General features: G+C 33.6%; 1 protein-coding gene and 1 long non-coding RNA gene across 7 annotated transcripts in view; one reads left to right on the top strand and one right to left on the bottom strand.

The window, feature by feature from the left end:
* Positions 1–21,229, bottom strand: part of LOC145246821 (pleckstrin homology domain-containing family G member 5-like) — a 1,071,747-nt gene that overhangs the window by 333,954 nt on the left and 716,564 nt on the right. The window lies entirely within an intron of this gene.
* Positions 10,772–11,389, top strand: LOC145246823 (uncharacterized). The gene is made up of 2 exons (XR_013863172.1): positions 10,772–10,904; positions 11,069–11,389. It is a non-coding gene; the product is annotated as an uncharacterized LOC145246823 (long non-coding RNA).

Genomic DNA, 21,229 nt, shown 5'->3' with positions numbered 1-21,229 from the left:
TATATATATATATATATATATATATATATAAGGAAAACAAAGTACAATCGGTTATTCCACGTTATTACATAAATTTAAACACATTTTTTCATTGTGTAATCTAAATTAAAGTTAGGCTTATATAATTAAACTAGACTTTTAGCTCGTTAAAAAACGGGCAAAAGTTATAGCCTGTTGACTTAGAATGAATGCTTTATGCTAAATTGATGGTTCAATATGGTTTTAATTTATGGTTATTTTTTTGCATTAAGTACTAATATTTATTATTCTCTATTAATCCTTAGATGTGCATCGAATGGATGCCATAATACTGTGTTCGCTGCACCTTATAACGAAGGATCATATAAAATTTCAGCCTGATCAGCTCAGTTTATTCTGAAAAAAAAAAAAAAAAAACTTCTTGAGTAAATGTAGTATTGTGGCGATTAATCCACACTGATCCCTAAGTGTGCTTTGAACAGATATCATAATACTGCAGCTAGTAATAAATGTTCATACAAAAATTCAACCAGATCGGCCCAGTAGTTTCTAAGAAAAAGTGGCATAGACAGACGAACAGGCAGACAGACTACGAGAAATATAATATAGATTCCTGTACATTTATATTATTAAAACTATCAAAAATATGTGACCAGAGAGAGCAATTTTTGGCTAATATATATGATGAATGAACATGTACTACACTGTCACCTTTAAAAGGAGGGGGTAATGTCTGGGATGGTAACCTCATGACAATAGAAGAAATACTACACTAGCACTCAGAGGAGGAGGTAATGCCTGGAAAGACGGCCTCATAACAGAACAGATATTACACGACCACTATATTTAAAAGGGAGTCACCACTTATCAATGTTTGAAAGCCACTCAAGAATAAGGGTTAATAAGGTGGTAGTATAGTAATCGTTAATGGCGTAAATTGAGTAGAATTTGATTATTTAAGGGGATGGCTTAACAAGAATTTGTTTACATTAGACTTGAAGGCTATCATATTGTAGTCGACTTTGAAGCAGGCCAGTGGAATCGTGTTCTTGGAAAGAAGTATTGTTCGTGGAATCTGTGTTTAGATTTAGCCACAGATAGAAAGTGGGAAAAATTGCCGATTAAAACCGACATTGTGTCTAACTCTGCACTCGCGGGGAGAAAAGTAAATAGGGACGAAATGGTATAGCTCAAAAGACAAAGAAATGCAAAACAAACATAAAAAAGCAAAAAGACTCCAGTACAACGCCGGATAGGGACAGCTAGTATCTTGCATTGTAAAACTAAAAGAAAAAACATAAAAACAGAAATTAATGAAATATCCGGTAGATCTCTCTTTAATCCCATAAAAGCGTTTTAGGCATATAAATCTTTTAAGTGAACCTGTTAAGTATTTTTAAGGTTATTAAAATCAGGAGATTTAATGATTTGCTTGGAAATACCACCTTCAATTTGGGAAAAGTGATTTAATGCTTGAAAACCTACTTAAATATGCATAAATCGAAAACTTTTCCTGTAGTTATTTATAGAAGACGACGTGGATTTAATTTTTTTAATCACAATATGCAGGTCAGGGTAGTTACCTTTTCTATTAAAAAATAATTTGAGGTACTGAGAACATAATTGGTATGTAAATCGATGGAAGTATGTAAATATTTTACTTTCACCATGACTAATGTTTGTGCAAACTTTCAAAAAAATTCAAGGCATGGTTATTGAGAAAAGTGTGAATGGTTTGGGGGAAATTTTAGGATAACTCTGGTTGCCTCTTAGGTAGCATTATTGCTACCTAGGAGGCAACCAGAGTTATCCTGGAAAATTCCTTCTGACAAAAATTTACTTTCACCATAACTAATGTTTGTGCAAAATTTCAAAACAATTCAAGGCGTGGTTATTGAGAAAAGTGTGAGTAAACGAACAGATAAATGGGAGTTAATTACTAGATCAAATTCCTCCTTTCTCGGGGGACCAAAAAGTCAGAAGTAAAAATAAATATATATGCGCTGTAATAGTGACAGCAGTAAGTGCATTCGGCTATTGATTGAAAGTTTTCTGTGTCAAATTCACAAATTAAATTTGTTTTTATTCCTTTTTTACATGGGCTCTAAACACTTCTAATCTGCAATAAGTTCGCCATAATGATTGTGCCATGATCGCGTGGATGCACAGCCATAAAATGGGGGAAATGACCCGCCCAACAACACTTCATCAGAAACTTAGTATTGCTGGAATTATGGATGCTTTATACACTCAACATCTCTAAACGGTTTGGCCATGTACTATTGCACCAACTATATCGTAACTAGATATCCCAGGCATTAAAAAAATAGTAGACAGAGAAAGACTTCACTTAAGTATATACAAAAAAAAAAAAAAAAATGCACACACACACAAACGAATTCTTTTACAAACCTTTTACAACTGTATATACAAGGGGCGTGCAATAAGTAATGTCCCTGACCCACTTCCCATAGTAGTATAGCAACGAAACTTGGCACAGTTATTAGTCTTTCTCTACATAGGAACCACCCAGAGTTATGCATTTCTCCCATCGTTTGATGCAGCTCTGGAGACTGTTTTTGTAGACAACCATGACGTGACTTCAGAAATCAAGGCTGCATCATCTGAGAAACACTTTCCTTTCAAAAACAACTTCATGGCTGGGAAGAGGTGAAAGTCAGAGGGTGAAAGGTCAGGAGAGTAGGGAAGATGGGGAAGGATTTCATAACCACATGCCTGTGCTTCTGATCTGACGACATGCAAGTTGTGGACCGGAGCGTTGTCCTGCAGGAGGAGGGTACCTTTGCTGATCTTGCCCCGCCTCTTGATTTTGATAGCTAACCTTAATTTCCTCAAAAGTGAAGCATAATAGGCTCCTGTAATTGTGGTACCCTTTGCCAGAAAATCTGTCATCACTACTTCGTCCTGGTCCCAGAAGACTGTGAGCATGACCTTGCCAGCGGAGGGCTGCACCCTTGCCTTCTTTGGAGGTGGTGAGTCCAAATGCTTCCACTGCATTGACTGGGCTTTGGTCTCTGGATCATAGTGATGGACCCAGGTTTCATCCTGTGTAATCAGTCTTTTGAAAAACTTTGACTCATCTTCTTGACACATCTCCAAATTCATCCTTGAGCACTCGACGCATTCTCGCTTCTGGAATGGTGTGAGCAACCTGGGAATCCATCTGGCAGACACCTTATGCATATGCAAATGATCATGAATGATAGTTTCCACAGACCCTGTACTAATCTTGACATCTTGGGCTATTTGGCGAATAGTAATGCGCCGAACTTCCAAAATGGCAGCCTCAACTTGACGGACAGATGCCTTATCAATGGCAGAAGGGGGGGGCGATCAGGTCTGGGAGCTGTTTCCACAGACTTCCGGCCATGTTTGAATTCACGATGCTCGCGTTTTACAAGGTCATATGATGGGGCATTATCACCATAAGTTTATTTCATTTCATCAAAAGTCTCCTGTGGTGTGCGTCCTTTCAAATACAAAATCCGGATCACTGCTCGACATTCAACAGGCTCCATTTCACACCTGACTCACATCAAACACATGTAAAACAGAAATCACAATTAGTTCAGAGCTGTAATTTGCCACATAACCCGTAGAGATATAAATCATTGCACATGCAAAATTTCAGCTAGATCAGACAACTGGAAGGGGGTCAGGGGCATTACTTATTGCACACCCCTCATATTTTTACAAAAACGCTGGGGAATTAAGTAGGTCTGGCTCCACAAAGTGAATGAGGTATTGTGATAAATGTTGTCAGTCAAGAGTAAGTTTCTAAAATTTTAAATATAACTTTAGTCACAAAAGACCCTGTACTCTCCACCTCCCTAATTTCTTAGAAGGCCTTGCGCCTAAATTTGTTTTTAATTCTTTCAATTTTTATTGTATATTTTAATTTCATGCAATAAATTATACATCTAAGTACATCAAAACTATGCAATCTGATTGACTGACGCGAATCTTATAGATCAGACCACATGGAAACCTCGAAACGTCAATTCTTTTATTGTGAATTTTCACTTACCAATCACAGACAGTTTGGCATTTTCTGCTATATTATGATCAAAGTCTTCGTTCCGCAAATGTAGGAGGATCCTTCACTCAAGTCACAATATATGTACTGTGGATATAATCATCACATGTTGACATTTAAGAGTGGAAAATATTGAGAAAAAAAAAAAATATCATCATCATCATCATCATAATAATAATCATCATCAGTTTCATGCCTGTTTTACATGCTGGCATGTGTTGGGTGGCTTTTAGAAATTGATTTCCAAGCTTTATGTCTTGTCAGGTTTCCTTGCAAGTTATTTCTTTAATTAAGGCAAGATTTTTCATAGGTCAGCGCCCCTCCTGATGCCAACATAGAGGTAGTGATGAGGACCAGCGTTTATATCGAGGAATCATCTCTAGGTGATAAAAGAGTTCTTAAAATTTCACACCAAATGTAAAAAGAATCGCTCTAAATATCACCTATCTCCTGACTGGTTTTGTTCTTGATGACACCATTAAAATAATGAATGTTAAAAATAAAGAAAAAGCTGTCCATATTCTGTGTAAGACAATGCTGATAAAGATTATATCAGCTTCATGGATGTGTCTTGCATCATTTCGAACATTTAGGTGAACACACAGATACACACATACATATATTATATATATTATATATATATATATCTTTATTTGTTTGTACATAAGCAGTAATATGTTGCTACACATTCATGAGCATGTTTCGGTCAGCTAATTACTAGTAACTATAGATCCCTTCAGGTGATATGAGTTTGCAAACTTTGCTTTTGTATAAACTGTATCGCCTGAAGACGTCTCTAATTACTGGTAACTAGCTGACTGAAACATGTTCATAAGTGTGTGGCAACATATTACTGCTCATGTAAAAACAAATAAAGTGTATACCCTGCTCTACTTCGGTATTGAGTACTCTTGTATTAACCTCGTTAAATTTCATTGGATACTTAACCTTTAGAAAACAATTACCTCAGATTATATATATATAATTATAAAACTCAAATGACCTCGTAACGGGTATTGTAACCCAACATTCGGTTTACGACTTCCGGTTGCGCATGCGTACATAAACAAATAATCAATGCGACAATAAAATGTATTGTTTTACTGTGTACATTTTCAGCGTCCCAATTATTGTTTTTTTTTGCGTTTAAATTATCCAAATAAACAATTGTTAATACTTTCTGCACTTTTTACATCGTTCATTTCCATATTACGTTAAAGTTATTTTAATGCAATTTTCTTACAAATAAATATACTTTAACCCGTTTACAATGGCGATTTACCTACTGCCTTCATCTTTTTTAATTTATTCTCCATATTTTAATACACCTTTCTTAAAAAACATTTACATTTTCGCCTACACTACCAGCATAAATAACCCCGAAAATAATTTTTATTTTAATTTGCATTACAAATAAATAATCAATGCGACAATAAAACGTATTGTTTTACTGTGTACATTTTCAGCATCCCAATTGTTTTATTTTCGCGTTTAAATTAAAAGATATATACAAAATTTAAATTTAACTTTAAGTATTATGGTATCTGTTCAGTGCACATTTACCTATAAGTATGGAAAACCACTTATAATTCAATGGCTGTAAGTTTTTTTTTTCTTTCAAAAATAAACAATTATAAACAGAACGACTAATAGAAATCTATCTATATTCTTTTTCACTTTAATATACTTTCATAGAAATATTTCTGTTATGCCACAAAAAACTATTTTCTTTACGTCACAAGTGTCACACTCATACATTAATTCCATAGCTAATATAACATACTGTCCCAACGGAACATGGGTAGTCTAGTATATATATATATATATTTGTCTTTCTACTCCTCTCTTTTTAATAACCATCTCTCTCTCGCACCTTTTTTTTTCTTGCCTTCTGTAGCAACTGGAAAAAATTATTAAGGAATTACTATATAATAACATTAAAAACTCGCTATAAATGTTGCCTCCTACCCCTCCAATAAATTCTGTTCTTCTTGGCCCCTAAAAAGATGAATACTAAAAAATATGTGTTTATATTTTGTCAGAGGCAGAGTTGAAAAAGTATATATCAGTTTTGTGTATGTGTCTTGTGTAGTTTCTGGCTTTTAGTTGGACATACATACATACATACATACACACATGCATGTAAACAAGCAAATGCCTTTTATATAATAAACTAGATCCTCCGGTCCTAAACAGACCTCACAATATTATTAATATGAATAAATTAAAAGTAAAATGTTTCCTTTTAATAAATGTCAGATATAAACGCCAACCCCACAATATTATCGATATTAATGAATTAAAATTAAAACATATCTTTTTATTAGAAATGTCAAGTGCAAACGCAGATCCCACAATATAATCTATGTTTTTTATTCGTTTAAAATGCCTAGACACAAAAACATTATTTTTTTATGGCTCCTGGGTATTTTGGCTAATGTTTTATTAAATAAAAACGGTTTTTATAAAATTTTATTTTCTACATAGAGTGTATATATATATATATATATATATTATTATTATTTTTTCGAGGGTAAAAATAATAAAAAAAAAAAAAAAATAATAAAAAACAATAAAAAAATAAAATATTTTGCTCTTGTTATCGAGCACCATCTAACAACCTCATTGTATTCATTATTCCCCACTTTTGAGCATCTCAAACTTGAATTTATATAACTATTATTGTTATTATTATTTAAAAAAAACAAACGACTTCATTTGAGAATCTTAAGTAGGATGACCCCCTGGTGTGAATGTGGTGTTATGGTGACTGAGAACTCTAGCTAGGAATACCTTAGACAAATCAAAGGTACAGTAACAAGGATGATTACAGATCCCACTCCCTACTTTTTTTATTGGCCTTGTGCCTAATTTTGTTTTGTAAAACTCTCGTTTGTCAAAATAAAATATATAAATCAAAGTGTAGTATCTGCTCTCCACAACATCATTTGACACCGGAAGTTTTCATGTAATTATCTTAAAAAAGACTTCAAAGTATGGACAAACAAACAAACAAAGTGCTGTAAGTAGATTAATATTATTCATGCCATTTTATGACACTTTGAATAAGTTTTCTCTGTAACATTCTTTTGTTGTAATTAATCGACCATCATTTCTATGATTTTTTTGTTTTAACTAGTAGGGCTGCCCGGCGTTGCTCAGGGCAAAAATAACATTCCTATTAAAACTTCTATCTCTCTCTTTTTCCTCCCTGCCGTTTTCCTCTCCATCTCTCCTTTTTCTTCTCTACCAGACCATTGCTCTCTTGCTGGACAGACGGACGGACGGACGGACGGACGGATGGGGACACAGAGAGAGAGAGAGAAAACTCTCCTTTAATAATAGATTCCTCATGGAATTAGTCTGCATTGTGTTTTCAAATTAATAAATAATTACACTTTAAAAAAAAACATGCACACACACACACACACGCACACACACACACACACACACACACACACACGCACACACACACACACACACACACACACACACACAATCAAACAAAACCATGCCCAGCTAATCGTTAGAGAATGAAGATTTTTTTCTAAATTTTAGATATTATTCATCCGATACAACGATAAAAAAAATATACCAACTTTGTGGACCTTTGTTTTGTAGTTTTCGTTTTTTAGCTGGATATTCACACATACACACAGACAACTGCCCTTTATATAATAGAAAACAGTTTTGTTGCCTTTTTTTACACCTCATAAATCACAAAGGAACGTAACTTCTTTCTAAGCATGTTTGTACAACATAAATATAAAAATGAGCAGAGATTAAATTTCCTCACACAAAACGTGAAGAAAAAAAAAAACTTTTATTGCTGAGTCACACCTCACCATATCAAAAAAGCATTTAGGACAAGACTAGACACGGCATGGATAGTCTTCCTTTAAATAAAATAAGATTTTTATTTTTAAAGGAACCTTAGTTCATCTACAAGTAGTTGTATTTACATGTCGTTATACAGAATACAATGAATTCATTTTAGTTTTTAATCTTTATTTGTTTTAACATTTTTATTTTCTTTGTTGATTTAAATATTTCGGTCATAATTGAAAAAAATGTTTCCATATTACTAGTAGTCCATACAGGATTACATATCTTTAAAAATAAACCAGAGCAAAGTATATTATAATAGTGCTAATAATATTGTCCAACAATATCAAATGAGAATTGGCTAGTCAGAATAGTCAAAAAAAATAATGAGAAGGTATTAGCTACAGGTGTTAAATCCGTAAATAGAGAGAGGTGTTGCTGATTTAATTAGTAATGTAGGGAGGATGAAACTGTCTAGCTATTTACTCACATTCGTTCCTAACAAGACATATCGCCACTTAGACGTAAGTGGCTAATATTTGGGACGATGCCTAGGAAAGATTAACAATATGTTGGTTTACATTACATTTAAACTTCTGCATATCAGTACAGCTAGAGAAGCAGGTAGCAGGAAAGGAACTGCAAAGTCCAGCTGTTTGGAGAAAGAAACTAATAGAATAGAAAGCTTTCTGGTATTTAGGGACCTCAACAGTGACGGGGTGAGATTTTGTTGCTAAACGGGTTTGTCGGGGATATGTATGTCAAGGGAGCATGAGTGCAACGAGGTCATCAGAGCACATTCCATTAAAATATTTGTAAAACAGGCACAGAAATGCCACATTGCAGTGATGGGACAGGGGTTGAAGCTTAGTTGACAAAGTGGGAATTATTAGATTTGCAACTTTTTTTTGGACGAGACAAGGAGAAGAGAGTTAAAATTTAATAGTCTCTTGCTTTCTCTTTGTTCTATAATTGTGAACATTTTACCTAAGCTCATTTCGCTATGTTGAATTATTTTTTAAATAGGATCTTTAAAATGTTTGTTTAGTAAGCTAAGCACATAAGACCCCATGAGCACCATCCACCAATAAGAACTCGTGTCAACAAAAAGTAAACATTAGCTGACTTTCATTGAGGAATCAGTGCTAAACAAAGGTCTCAACTTCGCTACAACCATCAAATTAATTCCACACTTAGAGCTGATAGCTTCAATAGAGGAGGCAGCCTTCAATAAATCCATGGTACAAGGAGATGAGCTAAGGTGGGAAGTGAGACGAGCACTAGAGAATTCAAGCTATTCCTAACCTCTCAAAGGAAGAAGTATTGGCTATCGTCATGACACAGTGCTGATGATATCATAATGCTACCAGCAGACAAAGGCAATGCTACAGTGTTAATAGATAGAGTGAAATATTTCCAGAAATTGATAGATCTAATTGGAATATTTTCAGAAATTGATAGATCTAATTGGAATATTTTCAGAAATTGATAGATCTAATAGGAATATTTTCAGAAATTGATAGATCTAATTTGAATATTTTCAGAAATTGATAGATCTAATTGGAATATTTCTAGAAATTGATAGATCTAATTGGAATATTTCTAGAAATTGATAGATCTAATTGGAATATTTCCAGAAATTGATAGATCTAATTGGAATATTTCCAGAAAATGATAGATCTAATTGGAATATTTCTAGAAATTGATAGATCTAATTGGAATATTTCAAGAAATTGATAGATCTAATTGGAATATTTCTAGAAATTGATAGATCTAATTTGAATATTTCCAGAAATTGATAGATCTAATTTGAATATTTCCAGAAATTGATAGATCTAATTGGAATATTTCCAGAAATTGATAGATCTAATTTGAATATTTCCAGAAATTGATAGATCTAATTTGAATATTTCAGAAATTGATAGATCTAATTGGAATATTTCTAGAAATTGATAGATCTAATTGGAATATTTCTAGAAATTGATAGATCTAATTTGAATATTTCTAGAAATTGATAGATCTAATTAGATCTGGTAAAGAATGTCTACAAGATAAAGTACTAGGTTATTCAGTTCTAAGTGAAACTTTTCTTAAGGTTGACACCGATACTAGTATTGACAGTGCAGGCGATACTAATAATTGCAAATTACTTAGGATTTCTACGTAGTCATAGCTGTCAAAACAAAAACATGCTATGTTTTCCCCATGGATTAAATAAAGGATTCCATTCAAAATTCCATGCAGATTCCTGAGTTTGAGAGAAAGATTCCCAAGTTTAACAAGATACACCCGAAGAAGGTCGGAGGTTACATCAACTGGAAAACGTTGTAAAAATAACACCTAAGATGAGAACAATAATCCAAATAATAGATAGCAACTCATCCTATTGCATTTTTTACTTCAATAAATAACTGATTAATGGTTATTAAAACAAAATATGTGTTAGTCACATAGTTGCGAAAAACACATGTACACAAAAAGTGATCACACATTTTTATTAATATAGAGATCCTTTTATTTTCATTCAAACCATCACATCGAGGAGTGAAAAAAGACTAGTTAAACTGGTTTGAATGTAAGATGTTTTAAGAGAAAGAGAAATATTTGACATATAAGAGATGAGGAATGGGCAGATAATTTTCTGATGAGTGATTATCATGCCAGATAAGAATATAAAAGATTGGTTTGGTTATTTTACATTGTTTTATGGCATATCAACTCTTTTCAGGTTATTTAATGCCCAATCTAGTAATTTTGGAAAAAGGTTTTATACTTAAAGTTCTTTATATCTTCGGATATTTATTTATGGTGTTTAGTTTTGTCGATTTGTAGAGAAAAAATGTTGTTTTTGCAAAGTAAGTTTTGCAAAGAAAAGGAAAAAAAATAATAGCATTAATGTTTAGTGCATTTCAGATCAAGAAGCCAATATCTTCAGACAGCCTGATCTGGTAGCACTAGGCATGATAGAAGGAAGCGATACAGCAAAGGACAGATGATAGGCAGACGATCGATGAGTTAAGGCTTTAACTATCCTTGGGGATGGGTAAGAGATACAATTTCTCTCTCTCTCTCTCTCTCTCTCTCTCTCTCTCTCTCTCTCTCTCTCTCTCTCTCTCTCTTTCCATGGAAAGAACACATATGTATACAAATCAAATAAAAATTGTAATTATTTAAAATTAAAATGGCATCTCTCGTTTTAATCAACAGATGTAATCAACAAAGCTGTGCCGGACAAAGAAAAGTCCAGACAGAACCAAAGATGGAGAAATAAGCTAAATGCTGAGAAACAGAGAAGAAGAAAGATCCAGAGACTTGGAATCAACAATCCAACTCCTTTCAACACAGGAAAGAAATCAGAGGATCCTTCAAATATAACAAGCTGTTGGTCATATTAATCATCGGCTGGAAAGGTTTCTTGTGATGATTAATAAGACATGTGAGTGTCCGATGGCAAAAAAAAAAAAAAAAAAAGAAAAAGAAAAAAAAAATGGTTGGCATCACTGTCAGTTTTTGAAAGGATGGCGAAAGATGTTGGTGACAATATAACAACAAAAGGTTTATACCAATCGTTCCCAACCATTTTTTTTTATATGGCGGAACACTATTGAACTCTTAAAATTTTTGTGGCACACCTATTACAAAAATAAATATATTCTGTTCATCTTTTTTGCAATAAAATAATAAAAAAAACAAAGATCATCTAAGGAATTTTTTTTATTCATATACATAAATCATATCAGGTATTCAGTATTCTTCCATACTTCAATTTTTTCCTCGCTGAAACAGTACTTCTCAATAAATAAAGTGTTGACATTTCTGGATTTTTGAGACGAGAATTGGTTATTCATATTATTTAGATTCATCAGAGTACTGTTCTCATCTTGAGTGTGACTTTCATAACGTTTTGGTTGATGTAACCTCCGACCTTCTTCAGGTGTATCTAGTCTAGATTGGGAATGTTTTTCATGAAGTCGGTAATTTGGACGGAATTTTGAACAGAGCCATTTATTTACTTCACGGGGGTAGTACACTCTCATTTCATCAACCATGACTTGATAGAAGTTGTAAGTAACTTGCAATTGTATTTTTCAGTCGCCCACACTGAGAATTGAACCTTCCACATTCAGGAGAATATCACTTTCACAATTGATTTTTCCAAGTACTTTTATCACTGTGACACAAGGACCCATGGTGCAGTGGTTAAAGTACTTGAAAAAATACAATTGCAAATTACTTAGGGCATCTATCAAGTCATGGCTGACAGAACGAGAGCATGCTACCTCCGTGAAGTAAATAAACAGTTCTGTTCGAAATTCTGTCCAAATTCCCGAGTTCGACAGAAAAATTCCTGAGGTCAACAAGATACACCCGAAGAACATCAGAGGTTACATCAACCAAAACTTTGTGAAAATGACACTCAAGGTGAGAACAGTAGTCCGATGAATTCAAATAATACAGATAACTATTAGATAAGAAATACCTACAAATAATCCGTTTATATTGAAAACAAGGTAGACGGTATAAAACATCATAATGCTTACGAATGTTTAGAAACATTGTTTAGTTGGAAATATTTAATAATTTAAAAGAAGCGATTTATACTATATTTTTATTTCTTCTTTTTCTTTTTATATTCAAACATCAGTATTATGTAATTGTGTCAGTATTTATTACTACAAACAATTCCGGCAGATATGGTTTTTAGTTCTATCCCACTGAAAGAATTTAGACACCAGGGTCGGAAAATGGGATTGAGAAGTCAGTGGAGGGGCACGTTGACTTGCAAAAAGTGCCTGGGTATCCCCATCGGCATTTCCTGATAAGGGTGCCTCAAGCAATTAGCAATAAACTAACTCCTTCTCAAAGAGAGAAGACAAAGCCTGGGAGGATGGACTTCCTAGAACTAAACACAGAACTAAACTTCCACTGCACAATCAACCGAGACCGGATCATTACAGTAATGCGCTAATCTCTTTTGATTTTGGGGGATGAGGATAAAAAAGCTGTTTTTCACCTATATCATCTTGTAATTTCCACCTACAACTTCTTTGCAGCACACCAGTAATTGTTCAGTGGCACAGTGGTTGGCAAGTGAGAAAAGTAAGGTTTAAATAACAAAATAAAAAATATTTGGAAAAAAAAAATGTTTGTTAGGTTTAATTACTTTACTACAGAGAAGAATAAGAGAAATGATTTAGTTGAAAATTTCAAAATAAGCATTGCAGGGATCCCCCTCCCTCTCCACAAAAAGACAAGACAAGACACTCCAATTTTTGCCTGCAAGAAAATAGGAATTATATTTAAAAGTTAATCTAAACATGAAAATCGGAATGTCCTAAAGGTGCAACACCAATTTTCCAGCAACTGATGATTCAGCACCTTTTTTAATCTGGACAAAATCACAAGAGGGAATTTGATGATCCAGATGTCGTCAGGCTAGTTTATTTAGCAGTTAACAAATGGTTTATTGCACACCTTGATTTATTTACACTGCACCTGCCAGTGATAGTCTTCCCTTACTTTGACATTATATCTTATTCTGCTTAAATTTAACCCTGGCATAACGGTTAGAGTGTTTGTTAATAGGGCAGTAGATCATAGCTCAATCCTCGGTTCAGTCATACCTAAGACTCAAAAAATCATACTTGATGCCCCCTTGCTTAAACATTCAACATTATAAGATGAGGATCAAGGGTAAGTGGGGTGATCCTCGGTAATTTGATGTGTGAATCTTTGATATCAGTTAGCACCATTCCAGCCTGATTAGATGAATAGGTTTTGAGTTATCAACGTTTCCATAGTATAAATTTGAAAATATCTCATATGCAGGGTGCAACGATAAAAGTATCACCCTAAAGAAAACAACACTGCAGCTTTATTTTTTAAATTTTACTGAAAAATATCAATTCAGGTAACTTGATTATATAATAGGGGTAACATCTATTCAATGTAGCGACCTTCAGCCTCAATAACTGCCTCAGTATGGATTTGGAATTGGGAGCATGCCTTTTCCACAAGAGCCAGTGATAATTTGGTGAATATTCCACAAATGGCAGCGATCAAGCTGGCATTGATGTTGTGGGAGATCATGTTGGTAATGTTCAACATATGACCAAACAAAGTAGTCCAGCGGGTTCAGGTTAGAGGAAGAAGGGGGGCAGTAAGAGAAAAGTACAAAGTTATAGCACTCCTTTTGAAGCCAAGCCTGGGTCTCTTTGGACTTGAGGGCCAGCGCCAAGTCTTGCTGCCACAACCAGGGTCTGCCAGTGGCCACCTGATTGCACCAGGGGATCACCACATTCTTCAGCACATCCAGGTACACTTTGCTGTTGGCTTTCAAGCCGATTTCGAAGATGTGAGGCGGCATGATGTGGCCCTCACTTGAAATCACACATAACTGTGGCCGAAAACTTTGTTTTCACGTTCCTATTATTCGTGGCAATCCAGTGATGCATTTTGAGGGTGTTGGCAATGTTCTTAACATGGAGAGGTTGTGGGTGTCTATTCCAAAAGCCATTCTTAACATGGGGAGGTTAATGGTGTCTATTCCGAAAGCCGTTCTTAACATGGAGAGGTTGGGGGTGTCTATTTCGGAAGTCGTTCTTAACATGGGAAGGTTGTGGGGAGATTGTGGGTATCTATTCCGAACGCCGTTCTTAACATGGAGAGGTTAAGGGTGTCTATTCCGAAAGTCGTTCTTAACATGGGAAGGTTGGGGGGTGTTTATATACCCGAAAACCTATAAAAGTCGACATTTTCAATGTGAACGGTGAGTTGGATTTATGTAAAAAAATACCAAAAAAGGTATACCAAATTGACTTTCTTCGTTTAAAAATTAAATTATTTCATTTTTGTTAATAAATAATAATAATTATTATTTATATAAAAAATCTTTCATTTTTTTATATATAAATATATATAGATTGTTGAATGTTATTCTGTCGATTTTTGGGGGCGTATGCGCATTATAAAAATTAAAACGGAACAAAACCTAAATTTCAATTCCATTTTTAAAACAACTGTAAAACAGAGCGTTCGCCACAAGTTTTCCCAATTTTTAGGTACAATATGAATTACTGTATCAAAGATTACAGGAACTTGGAATCACTCTATCAGAAGAAAACCAGGCCATTTTTGTTCTGAATGCAGCAAATGTATTGGAGGAAAATTAAAAATTAGGAAGAACCACATGTTCAAGCTTACCATATGCAACTATAAAAGAAACATTAAGGAAACTATTTTCTGATACTTCATCAATGGAATGTAAAAACTATCTCTGATATCAAAGATGTTGAAACAGTAAATTTTAATCGATACAGAAGTACTACGGAACAAAAACATTTTTTTTTTTTTTTCTAAAATTACATTTTCACCCCAAACAAGGCACATTGCCACTTTGATGTAGGGGGCTACTATCAGGGACATAAACATGAGGGGTACTATGTAGGGAGTTGGGCAGCAAGATGTCGGTTAACGTTACACTTGAACTTCTGCATATCAGTACAGTATGGGAAGCAGGGACCCAGAAGGGAATTCCAAAGTGTAGCGGTTCAGGGAAAGAAACTACTGGAGTAGAAGGCTCTTTTGACATGACATATAAAGTAAATCCTTAGGACAGACAAGGTAAGTTTGTTTTAAATATAATTTAACTAAGCATTTTGCCCAAAATTGTACTAGTTTCATTTTTTTTTTTCACAAAGCAATCACTACTTATCAAGATCCGAAGGCCACTCGAGGATAAGGGTTAATGAATGTAAAGTGGTTGTGTAGTAATTGTTAATGATGTAAATTGGGTAGAATTTGATTATTTATGATGACGGCTCAGCAAGAACTTGTTTGCATTGGACTTGAAGGCTACTCTAGAAATACTATCAACACTGTTGTGGATATAGACGAGGTGAACTTTATTTAAAGTTGATTTATGTTATCGAGCACTAATAAATTATTTTTATTCCAATGTCAAAATGTCCAATCTTGTGTAGAGACATTATATATGGCAGTGTTCGACGGCTTATAAATAGTAAATTGTAAATAACAATTTCTGGACATAGTCTGCTACTAACTAATATGTTTTTGGGGGGTAAAATTCACCAAGTGTAGCCCTTACATTGTGAGACTTTAGAAGGATGTTCTCGAGTGGAAAAAAGAAGGGGGGAAAAAAACTGAAGTTACGTAAATAGTTTGCTCATGCATCTAAAAAAAAAATGAATAGCTTTGGTTAAAGGCAGGAAAGCATTTGATGACAAAGAATTTCTGAATCAGATAAAAGATATTTGTGATTCTTGTTGCAAGACCCCCTCCTCGACCAGTTGCAGGATTGGTAACAGATTTAATGATACTGCGTGTTTGGATTTAAAGGAATATCAGCATAACCAATGTTAATTAACTCATCCACTAGATATTCTGCTGTCAGATTAATTAAGACCAAGAAAGTGAAGAGATTATTTGCAACATATTATAAATGTGGATGTCTTATTTTGAAGTTCCTGACGGTTTTTAAGCGATAATGGATGAGAATTTAATAATGAGGGCTACCAACAGCTGAATGAAAATTGAATACTAAAACGTTCATGCAGAAAGTCCATTTAGTAATGATACTGTGGGACATCATAATCTAATAATTGCTGAAGCAATGAAAAAAATATTAAATGATGAAAAATGTGAGCCAGAAATAACTTTGGCTTAGATGTTAGTGTCAAAAATGCATGTCAAAACCATCTATAATATAAATCTCACTTGTCTGTTTAAATGTATGTATGTATGTATGTATGTATATATGTATGTATGTATGCCTAAAACTTTCGACAGAGGCGGCGGATTTTCACAAGATAGGTATCGTTTTGAAGCTCGGCCCTTCGGATGAGAAATATCGAAATATCGGCTAAAAACATTAATTCCTTCACTCTCAACTGGGCACCCGAGCTATTTTTGAATATAAACCAAATGAGTTTGTATTTGGATTAAATATTAACACCGCCAACAGTTTTGAATGATGTATAATAACAGTTCTACTAGCAATAGAAAGGAAGTGAACAATAACAGTATAAAACCATGTAGAAATGAAGGCTTAGAATATAAATCTCCACTTTTATATAAAAGTCATGTTGTGCGTGTGTGTGTGTGTGTGTGTGTGTGTGTGTGTGTGTGTGTGTGTGTTACTTCCTTCCTCATAGGTTCCGAAACGGCTTAGCCATTTTTGAAAATCGAAAAAATTCCAATCTTAAAAAATAATCTTTCTCTCTCATGGATAAAAAATAATTTTTCTAGAATATTTTACATTACACCGGCCAAGGGAAATAATAAAATCTCAGAAAATAATTTCTTCTTAAAAAAACAGATATATTGTCATCTGGAGATATAGCTCAGTTGTAGAGTATTCGACTACAGATCGAGTGATCCTCTGTTCGAGTTCAGGTGTACCTCGCCATTTTATTTTAATTTTTTCTTATTAATGAGCTCAATTTACAATAAAAGACGATGTACGATTAAAAATCGCCGCAAATCATTTTTTTCATTTGCATATTTCAAAACTAAATGTTAATCAGAAGTGACTTTTCCAGGGCATTCATTGTCAAGCCCAAATATCTCATGTGATATTGTAAACAAACAGAATTTGATAAAAGACATTATCATTATTCTTTTTTATTTTTATATATATATTTTTTTTGGCAAATTAGTCCACTGGAAAAATAATTCCTCCTAATATAAATAATTGGTACTAGTGCACTAATGTTATTATTTAGAAAGCCATTCTTAACATGGGGAGGGAGAGTGTTTTGTACCTATTCTGTACTTTAGCCTTACAATTTAATAAAAACAGATATCATAAAATTTTAATTAAACTTGAAAATTTTATTTAAAAAATAGCGTGGATCAATAAGTGCACTAGTACCCAATAATCAAGTGAGGATTGATTCTATAATAATACATATGCAATCTGTATATATTAAAGTATCATATTTAAGCATATTCTACAACCGGGCAACGCCAGGTGTCTAGCTAGTTGATAATAAGCGGAAGAGAGGATGGTTATGAGCACACAACCAAAGTCAATGGGGGGGGGGGAAATATAGTCATTGGGTCAAATATGAAACCAGAAGCAGGGAATGAAAATCCTCTTCATGTCAATTGGGTTCGTGTTGATCAATAGAGAAAACTTTTTTATGTAACAGATGGAATAAGTAAGCAGAAACAAGCAGTTTTGTTTACGTCCCAACAAGAGCAAGAAAAAGATGTGATTGATGCAAAGAAAAAGGAAATTGGAAAATATGAAAGTTCATGAAGTGATGGTTTAGTTGGGTTGGTTTGTTTTACGGCATATCAACCCTTTTCGGGTTATTTAATACTGAATAGTATCCTTGTTATGTCCAGTTATTTTGTAGAAGATTTTTATTTTTCAAGCCCTTTGTATCCTCAGTCGCTTGTTTGTAGTGTTTGGTTTGGTTGTTTTATAGCGGATTTTATCGTATTTTGTTCCCTGCCCCGCAGAACACGAATGAGTTTTGCAATGGAAGGGGAAAATGGCTTACAGTATTAATGTTTGGTACATTTTAAGTAAGGAAACCTGTCAGGAAGTGGGGGATATAGAAAGAGAAAAGGAAAATGGGGAGAAGGAAAGGGAGGGTTGTTGTTGTTGTTTTTGGTTTTTGCAGAACATAATTAAGTTTTGCAAAAGAAAGTAGAAAAACAAAAGGCATCAATGTTAGGTGCATTTTATTTCAGGAAGCCAATATTTTCAGACAGCCTGATGAAGTATGTGAACGTGTACTTGCAATGGGACAAAAATGTATATCAACAAGATGGGTGATAACAGAAAAATTTGTGAATGTCAAAAAAGATAATGAAGGCTCGTCTTGTTTCACGTGGTTATGAAAATTCCCATAACTTAAAAACAGATTCTCCAACATCTAGCTGTAAGGCCATGCCTCTCATATCATTAATGGCTTCGGTTATGATATGATATCCATGGCCTCATGGCTGTATGTTGGAGAATCTGAATGAACTTGTTGCACTAGTGCTCCTTCGACGTAAACATCCTTGACAAACGCGCTTCACTGTTGAGATCCCTAAACGGCAGAAAGTTTTTTTTTTACTCTAATAGTTTCTTGCCTCGAACAGCTAGACTTTGGAATTCCCTTCCTGCTACCTGGCTCTCTGACTGTACTAATATGCAGAAGTTTAAATGTAACGTTAACCAACATCTTATTAATCTTTCTTAGGCATCGTCCCAAATAGTAGCCCCTTACGTCCAAGAGACGATATGACTTGTTAAGGGTGAATGTGAGTAAAATAAATAAATAAATAAAAATAAAAAATAAATAAAAATTAAAAAAAATAATAATAAATAAATAAAAAAAAAATAAATTACAAAAATCAGTTTTTAAGTTATGAGAACTTTCTTCATAACCACATGCAACCAATCGCCCATTTTTCAATCAAATCTATTCACTGCCTGATCTTGTTAGGGACCCACCATGTTTCACCAGGAGGAAACTTCACATACTTCACCACAATACATTGTAGTTTACATTGCACTGTAGAGAACCTACTGTTGATTTTATAAAATCATTTTTACATAATGGCTTGAACAAAGTTTAAAATGTAAAAGTCAAGTATCGTGGTTTAATTGTATTCTAAACAGAAACATTCATTTCGAATGCGCCCCTGTCTTATCAAAGAACTTAATGTTGATTTTATATGCCAGATCATTCTGCTGATGCGGTGATAAAACTTCTCAAATGCACTTATGATGTTAGGCTGTATAAGGGTGCTAACTTTGGTTACAATTGGACTATTCCTTCTTTAATTGGATTTTTTCTATTATCAATACTTTTCAGAGGCATTCCAATACAAAACCTACTTAAGAACACTCCCAGACACATAAAGTACATTTTGTCAGAAATAATATGGATGAGAACGGATTCCTGATGGGTTGATATCTAACAAGATGTTGGAACGAATGCAACTCATAAAGGGTCCTCTAATTTGAACTTAATTATAGTTCTCTTTAATCATCTAATCGACAATGAAACTGACAAAGAAATATGAACTCTCAAGAGTTGGCAGGAGTTATATGCCTTTAAAAAAATATTATTATGTCAGTTAATGGAAATTGAAAACGTTACAACTACCCGGCCTGAATCGCCAACTAAATTAGCTCACCTTGATTTGGCAAGACGAAACCAGAACGGAGAAAACATCCAGCAGGTAAGTCCTTGTTTTTTTTTATCTAAGATTATTTCTGGCAAAGAGGGTGACAGCTGTGTTAGTTAATTTCTCACACTTTGTGTGGAATATTTTAAAAAATCAGTCCTGCAGTTTCAGAATCAATAGAGAATAAACTCACACACACACACACACACACATGCAAAGTATAAATATAGATAAAGAAGAGGTGCTTATACAGAACATCGACTAAACTAGTTTTCTGGTATGATTTTTAAGTTAAATTTAATGTCAACGGTATCTTTTGTTTATTAAAATGTTAGGTGAAAGTACAGAATAGTTGCAAAACACCCTTCCCTTCCTATAGCAGTGTCAGAAATTTCGTGAAAATAGTGAATAATTCCACCCCATCTTTCCAAGCTTATAACTCCTCGAAAAATGTAATTCAAGCCCTAATTTTTTTTTTCAATTAAAGGAGTAAGGACCAAGGTTTTATTTTAAAAAAAACAAAACAAAACAATGTGTTTTTTTTTTTTTAAAAAGGTTTTAAACTTCGGACTTTACAGGTAAATTTCTAAAAAACTGATTTTTTTTTTTTGTTTTAAATTTGAATATATTATTTATTGACCTTTTCTCTTCAATTTGTGATATATAAACCTATTAAACATAAATTAATTATTTACTTTTTAATAGACATTTCAAAATGAGAGGCGTAAATTATTCGACCCCCTATCTTTCTAAGCTTATAACTCCTCGAAAAATGTAATTCAAGCCCTAATTTTTTTTTCAATTAAAGGAGCAAGGACCAAGGTTTCATTAAAAAAAAAAAAAAAGACAAAAAGAAAAAATGTGTTCTTATAAAATAAGGTTTTAAACTTCGGACTTTACAGGTAAATTTCTAAAAAACTGATTTTTTTTTTTGTTTTAAATTTGAATATATTATTTATTGACCTTTTCTCTTCAATTTGTGATATATAAACCTATTAAACATAAATTAATTATTTACTTTTTAATAGACATTTCAAAATGGGGGGGGCGTGAAAATGGGGGGGGCGTGAAAATGGGGGGGCGTGAATTTAAAAAAAACGTTTGTCTAAAATATTATATTCGGTTTATTGGAAAGAACATAAAATTTCACATTGACCCTGAAAATATCGTAAAAATAGAATCAATAGAAAAATTTTGATAGATTTTTAAAATTTA

The sequence above is a fragment of the Euprymna scolopes genome, chromosome 24, assembly GCF_053919585.1.
Source record: "Euprymna scolopes isolate OS-2025 chromosome 24, ASM5391958v1, whole genome shotgun sequence".
Lineage (NCBI taxonomy): Eukaryota > Metazoa > Mollusca > Cephalopoda > Sepiida > Sepiolidae > Euprymna > Euprymna scolopes.
Note: the sequence above shows the minus strand (reverse complement) of the source record. Positions and strands in the feature narration are given on the sequence as shown.